The sequence below is a fragment of the Taudactylus pleione genome, unplaced genomic scaffold, assembly GCF_031769625.1.
Source record: "Taudactylus pleione unplaced genomic scaffold, aTauple2 ptg000612l, whole genome shotgun sequence".
In the NCBI taxonomy this organism is placed as follows: Eukaryota; Metazoa; Chordata; class Amphibia; order Anura; family Myobatrachidae; genus Taudactylus; species Taudactylus pleione.
This window is the reverse complement of record NW_028285014.1, coordinates 471703-486750: the sequence shown is the minus strand read 5'-3', so window position 1 is coordinate 486750 and position 15048 is coordinate 471703. Positions and strand designations below refer to the sequence as shown.

The following is a 15048-nucleotide window of genomic DNA, read 5'->3' as shown; positions in this document are numbered from 1 at the left end:
AGTAACCTCAAGTATAACATTCAAAATTTAGAAGCTTTTTCTAGAGGTATGTTTTGGAAAAACTTGCATATGAATTACAAAATGAAATCCAACATATTTTAGTGATTTATGTTGAGTGAACATTACAAAGTATACCTTTCACATAGCCTAGATTTTGTAAAATCCTTAACTTAGCTGAGAAATAACTTAACTTTTCTATAGGCATGCTATAAAGTTTTATAAAAAGATTAGGGATGTAGGCATTAGAGCAATTTCTCATTGAACTATGGGTGTTCTGATTTCTCTGATTCCTTCTAAACATGTGAGATGTATTTTTTATATGCAGATATGCAAATAACCATTATAGTATCAATTTGGTCAAGGAACTGCTTTGCAACACAGATTACCAAAATCAAACAAGTTAACAGGTAAACACTTACATTTTCCTAAAGGTTTTTTAAGTTTTATGAAAATATTAGGGATGTAGGCTTTATAGCAATTTGTCATTGGACTATGGATGTTTGCATTTCAATGATTCATTTTAAACATGTGAGATATAATTTTTATATGCAGATATGCAATATCCTTTATTGTATCAATTTGGTCAAAGATTTTTTTCCAACACAGATTACCAAAATTGAACAAGTTAAGAGGTAAATACTTACCTTTTCCAAAAGGATACCTTTTACTATTCACCAAAAACCTAAAAAAAACTATAACTATGTGTACATCATGCACATCATTGTTTATGTTGTATTTATTTTCCTATGGGAATTACATTTAGAAATGTACATTCTTTACAACATTGTCATCCATTGAATTCATGCAGAGTTTGAAGATTTCAAATTGTGACAAAATGAAAGACTCGACCACGAAGGGACTCGAACCCTCAATCTTCTGATCCGAAGTCAGACGGCTTATCCATTAGGCCACGCGGTCATCTTTATAGAAGTTGTCGAACCTGTGGAAGGTGTGGTAAAAGTAACCTCAAGTATAACATTCAAAATTTAGAAGTTTTTTCTAGATATATGTTTTGGAAAAACTTGCATATGAATTACAAAATGAAATCCAACATATTTTAGTGATTTATGTTGAGTGAACATTACAAAGTATACCTTTCACATAGCCTAGATTTTGTAAAATCCTTAACTTAGCTGAGAAATAACTTAACTTTTCTATAGGCATGCTATCAAGTTTTATAAAAAGATTAGGGATGTAGGCATTAGAGCAATTTCTCATTGAGCTATGGCTGTTCAGATTTCACTGATTCCTTCTAAACATGTGAGATGTATTTTTTATATGCAGATATGAAAATAACCATTATAGTATCAATTTGGTCAAAGAATTGCTTTGCAACACAGATTACCAAAATCAAACAAGTTAACAGGTAAACACTGACATTTTCCTAAAGGTTTTTTAAGTTTATGAAAATATTAGGGATGTAGGCTTTATAGCAATTTCTCATTGGACTATGGATGTTCGCATTTCAATGATTCATTTTAAACATGTGAGATATAATTTTTATATGCAGATATGCAATATCCTTTATTGTATCAATTTGGTCAAAGATTTTTTTCCAACACAGATTACCAAAATTGAACAAGTTAACAGGTAAATACTTTCCTTTTCCAAAAGGATACCTTTTACTATGCACCAAAAACCTAAAAAAACTATAACTATGTGTTCTTCATGCACATCATTGTTTATGTTGTATTTATTTTCCTATGGGAATTACATTTAGAAATGTACATTCTTTACAACATTGTCATCCATTGAATTCATGCAGAGTTTGAAGATTTCAAATAGTGACAAAAATAATGACCACGAAGGGACACGAACCCTCAATCTTCTGATCAGAAGTCAGACGCCTCATCCATTATGCCACGCTGTCATCTATGTCGAAATTGTCGAACCTGTGGAAGGTGTGGTAATAGTAACCTCAAGTATAACATTCAAAATTTAGAAGCTTTTTCTAGAGGTATGTTTTGGAAAAACTTGCATATGAATTACAAAAAGAAATCCAACATATTTTAGTGATTTATGTTGAGTGAACATTACAAAGTATACCTTTCACATAGCCTAGATTTTGTAAAATCCTTAACTTAGCTGAGAAATAACTTAACTATTCTATAGGCATGCTATAAAGTTTTATAAAAAGATTAGGGATGTAGGCATTAGAGCAATTTCTCATTGAACTATGGGTGTTCTGATTTCACTGATTCCTTCTAAACATGTGAGATGTATTTTTTATATGCAGATATGCAAATAACCATTATAGTATCAATTTGGTCAAAGAATTGCTTTGCAACACAGATTACCAAAATCAAACAAGTTAACAGGTAAACACTGACATTTTCCTAAAGGTTTTTTAAGTTTTATGAAAATATTTTAGGGATGTAGGCTTTATAGCAATTTCTCATTGGACTATGGATGTTTAGATTTCAATGATTCATTTTAAACATGTGAGATATAATTTTTATATGCAGATATGCAAATATCCTTTATTGTATCAATTTGGTCAAAGATTTTTTTCCAACACAGATTACCAAAATTGAACAAGTTAAGAGGTAAATACTTACATTTTCCAAAAGGATACCTTTTACTATGCACCAAAAACCTAAAAAACCTATAACTATGTGTACATCATGCACATCATTGTTTATGTTGTATTTATTTTCCTATGGGAATTACATTTAGAAATGTACATTCTTTACAACATTGTCATCCATTGAATTCATGCAGAGTTTGAAGATTTCAAATAGTGACAAAAAGAATGACTTGACCACGAAGGGACACGAACCCTCAATCTTCTGATCAGAAGTCAGACGCCTCATCCATTATGCCACGCTGTCATCTATGTCGAAATTGTTGAACCTGTGGAAGGTGTGGTAATAGTAACCTCAAGTATAACATTCAAAATTTAGAAGCTTTTTCTAGAGGTATGTTTTGGAAAAACTTGCATATGAATTACAAAATGAAATCCAACATATTTTAGTGATTTATGTTGAGTGAACATTACAAAGTATACCTTTCACATAGCCTAGATTTTGTAAAATCCTTAACTTAGCTGAGAAATAACTTAACTTTTCTATAGGCATGCTATAAAGTTTTATAAAAAGATTAGGGATGTAGGCATTAGAGCAATTTCTCATTGAGCTATGGCTGTTCTGATTTCACTGATTCCTTCTAAACATGTGAGATGTATTTTTTATATGCAGATATAAAAATAACCATTATAGTATCAATTTGGTCAAAGAATTGCTTTGCAACACAGATTACCAAAATCAAACAAGTTAACAGGTAAACACTTACATTTTCCTAAAGGTTTTTTAAGTTTTATGAAAATATTAGGGATGTAGGCTTTATAGCAATTTCTCATTGGACTATGGATGTTCGGATTTCAATGATTCATTTTAAACATGTGAGATATAATTTTTATATGCAGATATGCAATATCCTTTATTGTATCAATTTGGTCAAAGATTTTTTTCCAACACAGATTACCAAAATTGAACAAGTTAAGAGGTAAATACTTACCTTTTCCAAAAGGATACCTTTTACTATTCACCAAAAACCTAAAAAAAACTATAACTATGTGTACATCATGCACATCATTGTTTATGTTGTATTTATTTTCCTATGGGAATTACATTTAGAAATGTACATTCTTTACAACATTGTCATCCATTGAATTCATGCAGAGTTTGAAGATTTCAAATTGTGACAAAATGAAAGACTCGACCACAAAGGGACTCGAACCCTCAATCTTCTGATCCGAAGTCAGACGGCTTATCCATTAGGCCACGCGGTCATCTTTATAGAAGTTGTCGAACCTGTGGAAGGTGTGGTAAAAGTAACCTCAAGTATAACATTCAAAATTTAGAAGTTTTTTCTAGATATATGTTTTGGAAAAACTTGCATATGAATTACAAAATGAAATCCAACATATTTTAGTGATTTATGTTGAGTGAACATTACAAAGTATACCTTTCACATAGCCTAGATTTTGTAAAATCCTTAACTTAGCTGAGAAATAACTTAACTTTTCTATAGGCATGCTATCAAGTTTTATAAAAAGATTAGGGATGTAGGCATTAGAGCAATTTCTCATTGAGCTATGGCTGTTCAGATTTCACTGATTCCTTCTAAACATGTGAGATGTATTTTTTATATGCAGATATGAAAATAACCATTATAGTATCAATTTGGTCAAAGAATTGCTTTGCAACACAGATTACCAAAATCAAACAAGTTAACAGGTAAACACTGACATTTTCCTAAAGGTTTTTTAAGTTTATGAAAATATTAGGGATGTAGGCTTTATAGCAATTTCTCATTGGACTATGGATGTTCGCATTTCAATGATTCATTTTAAACATGTGAGATATAATTTTTATATGCAGATATGCAATATCCTTTATTGTATCAATTTGGTCAAAGATTTTTTTCCAACACAGATTACCAAAATTGAACAAGTTAACAGGTAAATACTTTCCTTTTCCAAAAGGATACCTTTTACTATGCACCAAAAACCTAAAAAAACTATAACTATGTGTTCTTCATGCACATCATTGTTTATGTTGTATTTATTTTCCTATGGGAATTACATTTAGAAATGTACATTCTTTACAACATTGTCATCCATTGAATTCATGCAGAGTTTGAAGATTTCAAATAGTGACAAAAATAATGACCACGAAGGGACACGAACCCTCAATCTTCTGATCAGAAGTCAGACGCCTCATCCATTATGCCACGCTGTCATCTATGTCGAAATTGTCGAACCTGTGGAAGGTGTGGTAATAGTAACCTCAAGTATAACATTCAAAATTTAGAAGCTTTTTCTAGAGGTATGTTTTAGAAAAACTTGCATATGAATTACAAAAAGAAATCCAACATATTTTAGTGATTTATGTTGAGTGAACATTACAAAGTATACCTTTCACATAGCCTAGATTTTGTAAAATCCTTAACTTAGCTGAGAAATAACTTAACTATTCTATAGGCATGCTATAAAGTTTTATAAAAAGATTAGGGATGTAGGCATTAGAGCAATTTCTCATTGAACTATGGGTGTTCTGATTTCACTGATTCCTTCTAAACATGTGAGATGTATTTTTTATATGCAGATATGCAAATAACCATTATAGTATCAATTTGGTCAAAGAATTGCTTTGCAACACAGATTACCAAAATCAAACAAGTTAACAGGTAAACACTGACATTTTCCTAAAGGTTTTTTAAGTTTTATGAAAATATTTTAGGGATGTAGGCTTTATAGCAATTTCTCATTGGACTATGGATGTTTGGATTTCAATGATTCATTTTAAACATGTGAGATATAATTTTTATATGCAGATATGCAAATATCCTTTATTGTATCAATTTGGTCAAAGATTTTTTTCCAACACAGATTACCAAAATTGAACAAGTTAAGAGGTAAATACTTACATTTTCCAAAAGGATACCTTTTACTATGCACCAAAAACCTAAAAAACCTATAACTATGTGTACATCATGCACATCATTGTATTTATTTTCCTATGGGAATTACATTTAGAAATGTACATTCTTTACAACATTGTCATCCATTGAATTCATGCAGAGTTTGAAGATTTCAAATAGTGACAAAAAGAATGACTTGACCACGAAGGGACACGAACCCTCAATCTTCTGATCAGAAGTCAGACGCCTCATCCATTATGCCACGCTGTCATCTATGTCGAAATTGTTGAACCTGTGGAAGGTGTGGTAATAGTAACCTCAAGTATAACATTCAAAATTTAGAAGCTTTTTCTAGAGGTATGTTTTGGAAAAACTTGCATATGAATTACAAAATGAAATCCAACATATTTTAGTGATTTATGTTGAGTGAACATTACAAAGTATACCTTTCATATAGCCTAGATTTTGTAAAATCCTTAACTTAGCTGAGAAATAACTTAACTTTTCTATAGGCATGCTATAAAGTTTTATAAAAAGATTAGGGATGTAGGCATTAGAGCAATTTCTCATTGAGCTATGGCTGTTCTGATTTCACTGATTCCTTCTAAACATGTGAGATGTATTTTTTATATGCAGATATAAAAATAACCATTATAGTATCAATTTGGTCAAAGAATTGCTTTGCAACACAGATTACCAAAATCAAACAAGTTAACAGGTAAACACTTACATTTTCCTAAAGGTTTTTTAAGTTTTATGAAAATATTAGGGATGTAGGCTTTATAGCAATTTCTCATTGGACTATGGATGTTCGGATTTCAATGATTCATTTTAAACATGTGAGATATAATTTTTATATGCAGATATGCAAATATCCTTTATTGTATCAATTTGGTCAAAGATTTTTTTCCAACACAGATTACCAAAATTGAACAAGTTAACAGGTAAATACTTACCTTTTCCAAAAGGATACCTTTTACTATGCACCAAAAACCTAAAAAAACTATAACTATGTGTACATCATGCACATCATTGTTTATGTTGTATTTATTTTCCTATGGGAATTACATTTAGAAATGTACATTCTTTACAACATTGTCATCCATTGAATTCATGCAGAGTTTGAAGATTTCAAATTGTGACAAAATGAAAGACTCGACCACGAAGGGACTCGAACCCTCAATCTTCTGATCCGAAGTCAGATGCCTTATCCATTAGGCCACGCGGTCAACTTTATAGAAGTTGTCGAACCTGTGGAAGGTGTGGTAAAAGTAACTTCAAGTATTACATTCAAAATTTAGAAGTTTTTTCTAGATATATGTTTTGGAAAAACTTGCATATGAATTACAAAATGAAATCCAACAAATTTTAGTGATTTATGTTGAGTGAACATTACAAAGTATACCTTTCACATAGCCTAGATTTTGTAAAATCCTTAACTTAGCTGAGAAATAACTTAACTTTTCTATAGGCATGCTATAAAGTTTTATAAAAAGATTAGGGATGTAGGCATTAGAGAAATTTCTCATTGAGCTATGGCTGTTCTGATTTCACTGATTCCTTCTAAACATGTGAGATGTATTTTTTATATGCAGATATGAAAATAACCATTATAGTATCAATTTGGTCAAAGAATTGCTTTGCAACACAGATTACCAAATTCAAACAACTTAACAGGTAAACACTGACATTTTCCTAAAGGTTTTTTAAGTTTTATGAAAATATTAGGGATGTAGGCTTTATAGCAATTTCTCATTGGACTATGGATGTTTGGATTTCAATGATTCATTTTAAACATGTGAGATATAATTTTTATATGCAGATATGCAAATATCCTTTATTGTATCAATTTGGTCAAAGATTTTTTTCCAACACAGATTACCAAAATTGAACAAGTTAAGACGTAAATACTTACATTTTCCAAAAGGATACCTTTTGCTATGCACCAAAAACCTAAAAAACCTATAACTATGTATACATCATGCACATCATTGTTTATGTTGTATTTATTTTCCTATGGGAATTACATTTAGAAATGTACATTCTTTACAACATTGTCATCCATTGAATTCATGCAGAGTTTGAAGATTTCAAATAGTGACAAAAAGAATGACTTGACCACGAAGGGACACGAACCCTCAATCTTCTGATCAGAAGTCAGACGCCTCATCCATTATGCCACGCTGTCATCTATGTCGAAATTGTCGAACCTGTGGAAGGTGTGGTAATAGTAACCTCAAGTATAACATTCAAAATTTAGAAGCTTTTTCTAGAGGTATGTTTTGGAAAAACTTGCATATGAATTACAAAATGAAATCCAACATATTTTAGTGATTTATGTTGAGTGAACATTACAAAGTATACCTTTCACATAGCCTAGATTTTGTAAAATCCTTAACTTAGCTGAGAAATAACTTAACTATTATATAGGCATGCTATAAAGTTTTATAAAAAGATTAGGGATGTAGGCATTAGAGCAATTTCTCATTGAACTATGGGTGTTCTGATTTCACTGATTCCTTCTAAACATGTGAGATGTATTTTTTATATGCAGATATGCAAATAACCATTATAGTATCAATTTGGTCAAAGAACTGCTTTGCAACACAGATTACCAAAATCAAACAAGTTAACAGGTAAACACTTACATTTTCCTAAAGGTTTTTTAAGTTTTATGAAAATATTAGGGATGTAGGCTTTATAGCAATTTCTCATTGGACTATGGATGTTCGGATTTCAATGATTCATTTTAAACATGTGAGATATAATTTTTATATGCAGATATGCAAATATCCTTTATTGTATCAATTTGGTCAAAGATTTTTTTCCAACACAGATTACCAAAATTGAACAAGTTAACAGGTAAATACTTACCTTTTCCAAAAGGATACCTTTTACTATGCACCAAAAACCTAAAAAAACTATAACTATGTGTACATCATGCACATCATTGTTTATGTTGTATTTATTTTCCTATGGGAATTACATTTAGAAATGTACATTCTTTACAACATTGTCATCCATTGAATTCATGCAGAGTTTGAAGATTTCAAATTGTGACAAAATGAAAGAATCGACCACGAAGGGACTCGAACCCTCAATCTTCTGATCCGAAGTCAGATGCCTTATTCATTAGGCCACGCGGTCATCTTTATAGAAGTTGTCGAACCTGTGGAAGGTGTGGTAAAAGTAACCTCAAGTATAACATTCAAAATTTAGAAGTTTTTTCTAGATATATGTTTTGGAAAAACTTGCATATGAATTACAAAATGAAATCCAACATATTTTAGTGATTTATGTTGAGTGAACATTACAAAGTATACCTTTCACATAGCCTAGATTTTGTAAAATCCTTAATTTAGCTGAGAAATAACTTAACTTTTCTATAGGCATGCTATAAAGTTTTATAAAAAGATTAGGGATGTAGGCATTAGAGCAATTTCTCATTGAACTATGGGTGTTCTGATTTCACTGATTCCTTCTAAACATGTGAGATGTATTTTTTATATGCAGATATGCAAATAACCATTATAGTATCAATTTGGTCAAAGAACTGCTTTGCAACACAGATTACCAAAATAAAACAAGTTAACAGGTAAACACTTACATTTTCCTAAAGTTTTTTTAAGTTTTATGAAAATATTAGGGATGTAGGCTTTATAGCAATTTCTCATTGGACTATGGATGTTCGCATTTCAATGATTCATTTTAAACATGTGAGATATAATTTTTATATGCAGATATGCAATATCCTTTATTGTATCAATTTGGTCAAAGATTTTTTTCCAACACAGATTACCAAAATTGAACAAGTTAACAGGTAAATACTTACCTTTTCCAAAAGGATACCTTTTACTATGCACCAAAAACCTAAAAAAACTATAACTATGTGTACATCATGCACATCATTGTTTATGTTGTATTTATTTTCCTATGGGAATTACATTTAGAAATGTACATTCTTTACAACATTGTCATCCATTGAATTCATGCAGAGTTTGAAGATTTCAAATAGTGACAAAAAGAATGACTCGACCACGAAGGGACTCGAACCCTCAATCTTCTGATCCGAAGTCAGACGCCTTATCCATTAGGCCACGCGATCATCTTTATAGAAGTTGTCGAACCTGTGGAAGGTGTGGTAAAAGTAACCTTAAGTATAACATTCAAAATTTAGAAGTTTTTTCTAGATATATGATTTGGAAAAACTTGCATATGAATTACAAAATGAAATCCAACATATTTTAGTGATTTATGTTGAGTGAACATTACAAAGTATACCTTTCACATAGCCTAGATTTTGTAAAATCCTTAACTTAGCTGAGAAATAACTTAACTTTTCTATAGGCATGCTATAAAGTTTTATAAAAAGATTAGGGATGTAGGCATTAGAGCAATTTCTCATTGAGCTATGGCTGTTCTGATTTCACTGATTCCTTCTAAACATGTGAGATGTATATTTTATATGCAGATATGAAAATAACCATTATAGTATCAATTTGGTCAAAGAATTGCTTTGCAACACAGATTACCAAAATCAAACAAGTTAACAGGTAAACACTGACATTTTCCTAAAGGTTTTTTAAGTTTTATGAAAATATTAGGGATGTAGGCTTTATAGCAATTTCTCATTGGACTATGGATGTTCGGATTTCAATGATTCATTTTAAACATGTGAGATATAATTTTTATATGCAGATATGCAAATATCCTTTATTGTATCAATTTGGTCAAAGATTTTTTTCCAACACAGATTACCAAAATTGAACAAGTTAACAGGTAAATACTTACATTTTCCAAAAGGATACCTTTCACTATGCACCAAAAAGCTAAAAAACCTATAACTATGTGTACATCATGCACATCATTGTTTATGTTGTATTTATTTTCCTATGGGAATTACATTTAGAAATGTACATTCTTTACAACATTGTCATCCATTGAATTCATGCAGAGTTTGAAGATTTCAAATAGTGACAAAAAGAATGACTTGACCATAAAGGGACACGAACCCTCAATCTTCTGATCAGAAGTCAGACGCCTCATCCATTATGCCACGCTGTCATCTATGTCGAAATTGTCGAACCTGTGGAAGGTGTGGTAATAGTAACCTCAAGTATAACATTCAAAATTTAGAAGCTTTGTCTTGAGGTATGTTTTGGAAAAACTTGCATATTTATTACAAAATGAAATGCAACATATTTTAGTGATTTATGTTGAGTGAACATTACAAAGTATACCTTTCACATAGCCTAGATTTTGTAAAATCCTTAACTTAGCTGAGAAATAACTTAACTTTTCTATAGGCATGCTATAAAGTTTTATAAAAAGATTAGGGATGTAGGCATTAGAGCAATTTCTCATTGAACTATGGGTGTTCTGATTTCACTGATTCTTTCTAAACATGTGAGATGTATTTTTTATATGCAGATATGCAAATAACCATTATAGTATCAATTTGGTCAAAGAACTGCTTTGCAACACAGATTACCAAAATCAAACAAGTTAACAGGTAAACACTTACATTTTCCTTAAGGTTTTTTAAGTTTTATGAAAATATTAGGGATGTAGGCTTTATAGCAATTTCTCATTGGACTATGGATGTTCGGATTTCAATGATTCATTTTAAACATGTGAGATATAATTTTTATATGCAGATATGCAAATATCCTTTATTGTATCAATTTGGTCAAAGATTTTTTTCCAACACAGATTACCAAAATTGAACAAGTTAACAGGTAAATACTTACCTTTTCCAAAAGGATACCTTTTACTATGCACCAAAAACCTAAAAAAACTATAACTATGTGTACATCATGCACATCATTGTTTATGTTGTATTTATTTTCCTATGGGAATTACATTTAGAAATGTACATTCTTTACAACATTGTCATCCATTGAATTCATGCAGAGTTTGAAGATTTCAAATTGTGACAAAATGAAAGACTCGACCACGAAGGGACTCGAACCCTCAATCTTCTGATCCGAAATCAGACGCCTTATCCATTAGGAAAGGCGATCATCTTTATAGAAGTTGTCGAACCTATGGAAGGTGTGGTAAAAGTAACCTCAAGTATAACATTCAAAATTTAGAAGTTTTTTCTAGATATATGTTTTGGAAAAACTTGCATATGAATTACAAAATGAAATCCAACATATTTTAGTGATTTATGTTGAGTGAACATTACAAAGTATACCTTTCACATAGCCTAGATTTTGTAAAATCCTTAACTTAGCTGAGAAATAACTTAACTTTTCTATAATCATGCTATAAAGTTTTATAAAAAGATTAGGGATGTAGGCATTAGAGCAATTTCTCATTGAGCTATGGCTGTTCTGATTTCACTGATTCCTTCTAAACATGTGAGATGTATTTTTTATATGCAGATATGAAAATAACCATTATAGTATCAATTTGGTCAAAGAATTGCTTTGCAACACAGATTACCAAAATCAAACAAGTTAACAGGTAAACACTGACATTTTCCTAAAGGTTTTTTAAGTTTTATGAAAATATTAGGGATGTAGGCTTTATAGCAATTTCTCATTGGACTATGGATGTTCGGATTTCAATGATTCATTTTAAACATGTGAGATATAATTTTTATATGCAGATATGCAAATATCCTTTATTGTATCAATTTGGTCAAAGATTTTTTTCCAACACAGATTACCAAAATTGAACAAGTTAACAGGTAAATACTTACATTTTCCAAAAGGATACCTTTTACTATGCACCAAAAACCTAAAAAACCTATAACTATGTGTACATCATGCACATCATTGTTTATGTTGTATTTATTTTCCTATGGGAATTACATTAGAAATGTACATTCTTTACAACATTGTCATCCATTGAATTCATGCAGAGTTTGAAGATTTCAAATAGTGACAAAAAGAATGACTTGACCATAAAGGGACACGAACCCTCAATCTTCTGATCAGAAGTCAGACGCCTCATCCATTATGCCACGTTGTCATCTATGTCGAAATTGTCGAACCTGTGGAAGGTGTGGTAATAGTAACCTCAAGTATAACATTCAAAATTTAGAAGCTTTTTCTAGAGGTATGTTTTGGAAAAACTTGCATATTTATTACAAAATGAAATGCAACATATTTTAGTGATTTATGTTGAGTGAACATTACAAAGTATACCTTTCACATAGCCTAGATTTTGTAAAATCCTTAATTTAGCTGAGAAATAACTTAACTTTTCTATAGGCATGCTATAAAGTTTTATAAAAAGATTAGGGATGTAGGCATTAGAGCAATTTCTCATTGAACTATGGGTGTTCTGATTTCACTGATTCCTTCTAAACATGTGAGATGTATTTTTTATATGCAGATATGCAAATAACCATTATAGTATCAATTTGGTCAAAGAACTGCTTTGCAACACAGATTACCAAAATCAAACAAGTTAACAGGTAAACACTTACATTTTCCTAAAGGTTTTTTAAGTTTTATGAAAATATTAGGGATGTAGGCTTTATAGCAATTTCTCATTGGACTATGGATGTTCGGATTTCAATGATTCATTTTAAACATGTGAGATATAATTTTTATATGCAGATATGCAAATATCCTTTATTGTATCAATTTGGTCAAAGATTTTTTTCCAACACAGATTACCAAAATTGAACAAGTTAACAGGTAAATACTTACCTTTTCCAAAAGGATACCTTTTACTATGCACCAAAAACCTATAAAAACTATAACTATGTGTACATCATGCACATCATTGTTTATGTTGTATTTATTTTCCTATGGGAATTACATTTAGAAATGTACATTCTTTACAACATTGTCATCCATTGAATTCATGCAGAGTTTGAAGATTTCAAATAGTGACAAAAAGAATGACTTGACCATAAAGGGACACGAACCCTCAATCTTCTGATCAGAAGTCAGACGCCTCATCCATTATGCCACGCTGTCATCTATGTCGAAATTGTCGAACCTGTGGAAGGTGTGGTAATAGTAACCTCAAGTATAACATTCAAAATTTAGAAGCTTTTTCTTGAGGTATGTTTTGGAAAAACTTGCATATGAATTACAAAATGAAATCCAACATATTTTAGTGATTTATGTTGAGTGAACATTACAAAGTATACCTTTCACATAGCCTAGATTTTGTAAAATCCTTAACTTAGCTGAGAAATAACTTAACTATTCTATAGGCATGCTATAAAGTTTTATAAAAAGATTAGGCATGTAGGCATTAGAGCAATTTCTCATTGAACTATGGGTGTTCTGATTTCACTGATTCCTTCTAAACATGTGAAATGTATTTTTTATATGCAGATATGCAAATAACCATTATAGTATCAATTTGGTCAAAGAACTGCTTTGCAACACAGATTACCAAAATCAAACAAGTTAACAGGTAAACACTTACATTTTCCTAAAGGTTTTTTAAGTTTTATGAAAATATTAGGGATGTAGGCTTTATAGCAATTTCTCATTGGACTATGGATGTTCGGATTTCAATGATTCATTTTAAACATGTGAGATATAATTTTTATATGCAGATATGCAAATATCCTTTATTGTATCAATTTGGTCAAAGATTTTTTTCCAACACAGATTACCAAAATTGAACAAGTTAACAGGTAAATACTTACCTTTTCCAAAAGGATACCTTTTACTATGCACCAAAAACCTAAAAAAACTATAACTATGTGTACATCATGCACATCATTGTTTATGTTGTATTTATTTTCCTATGGGAATTACATTTAGAAATGTACATTCTTTACAACATTGTCATCCATTGAATTCATGCAGACTTTGAAGATTTCAAATAGTGACAAAAAGAATGACTTGACCACGAAGGGACACGAACCCTTAATCTTCTGATCCGAAGTCAGACGCCTCATCCATTATGCCACACTGTCATCTATGTCGAAATTGTCGAACCTGTGGAAGGTGTGGTAATAGTAACCTCAAGTATAACATTCAAAATTTAGAAGCTTTTTCTAGAGGTATGTTTTGGAAAAACTTGCATATGAATTACAAAATGAAATCCAACATATTTTAGTGATTTATGTTGAGTGAACATTACAAAGTATACCTTTCACATAGCCTAGATTTTGTAAAATCCTTAACTTAGCTGAGAAATAACTTAACTATTCTATAGGCATGCTATAAAGTTTTATAAAAAGATTAGGCATGTAGGCATTAGAGCAATTTCTCATTGAACTATGGGTGTTCTGATTTCACTGATTCCTTCTAAACATGTGAGATGTATTTTTTATATGCAGATATGCAAATAACCATTATAGTATCAATTTGGTCAAAGAACTTCTTTGCAACACAGATTTCCAAAATCAAACAAGTTAACAGGTAAACACTTACATTTTCCTAAAGGTTTTTTAAGTTTTATGAAAATATTAGGGATGTAGGCTTTATAGCAATTTCTCATTGGACTATGGATGTTCGGATTTTAATGATTCATTTTAAACATGTGAGATATAATTTTTATATGCAGATATGCAAATATCCTTTATTGTATCAATTTGGTCAAAGATTTTTTTCCAACACAGATTACCAAAATTGAACAATTTAACAGGTAAATACTTACCTTTTCCAAAAGGATACCTTTTACTATGCACCAAAAACC

General features: G+C 30.6%; 5 non-coding genes across 5 annotated transcripts; all 5 read right to left on the bottom strand.

Annotated features, from left to right (window-relative positions):
• Positions 1-845: 845 nt before the first annotated feature.
• Positions 846-918, bottom strand: TRNAR-UCG (transfer RNA arginine (anticodon UCG)). Its single transcript has one exon. It is a non-coding gene; the product is annotated as a tRNA-Arg (tRNA).
• A 2799-nt stretch (positions 919-3717) lies between these two features.
• Positions 3718-3790, bottom strand: TRNAR-UCG (transfer RNA arginine (anticodon UCG)). The gene has a single exon. It is a non-coding gene; the product is annotated as a tRNA-Arg (tRNA).
• Positions 3791-6580: 2790 nt separating this feature from the next.
• On the bottom strand, positions 6581-6653 carry TRNAR-UCG (transfer RNA arginine (anticodon UCG)). The gene has a single exon. It is a non-coding gene; the product is annotated as a tRNA-Arg (tRNA).
• Positions 6654-8498: 1845 nt separating this feature from the next.
• TRNAR-UCG (transfer RNA arginine (anticodon UCG)) lies at positions 8499-8571 on the bottom strand. The gene has a single exon. It is a non-coding gene; the product is annotated as a tRNA-Arg (tRNA).
• Positions 8572-9456: 885 nt separating this feature from the next.
• Positions 9457-9529, bottom strand: TRNAR-UCG (transfer RNA arginine (anticodon UCG)). Its single transcript has one exon. It is a non-coding gene; the product is annotated as a tRNA-Arg (tRNA).
• Between the last annotated feature and the right edge of the window lie 5519 nt (positions 9530-15048).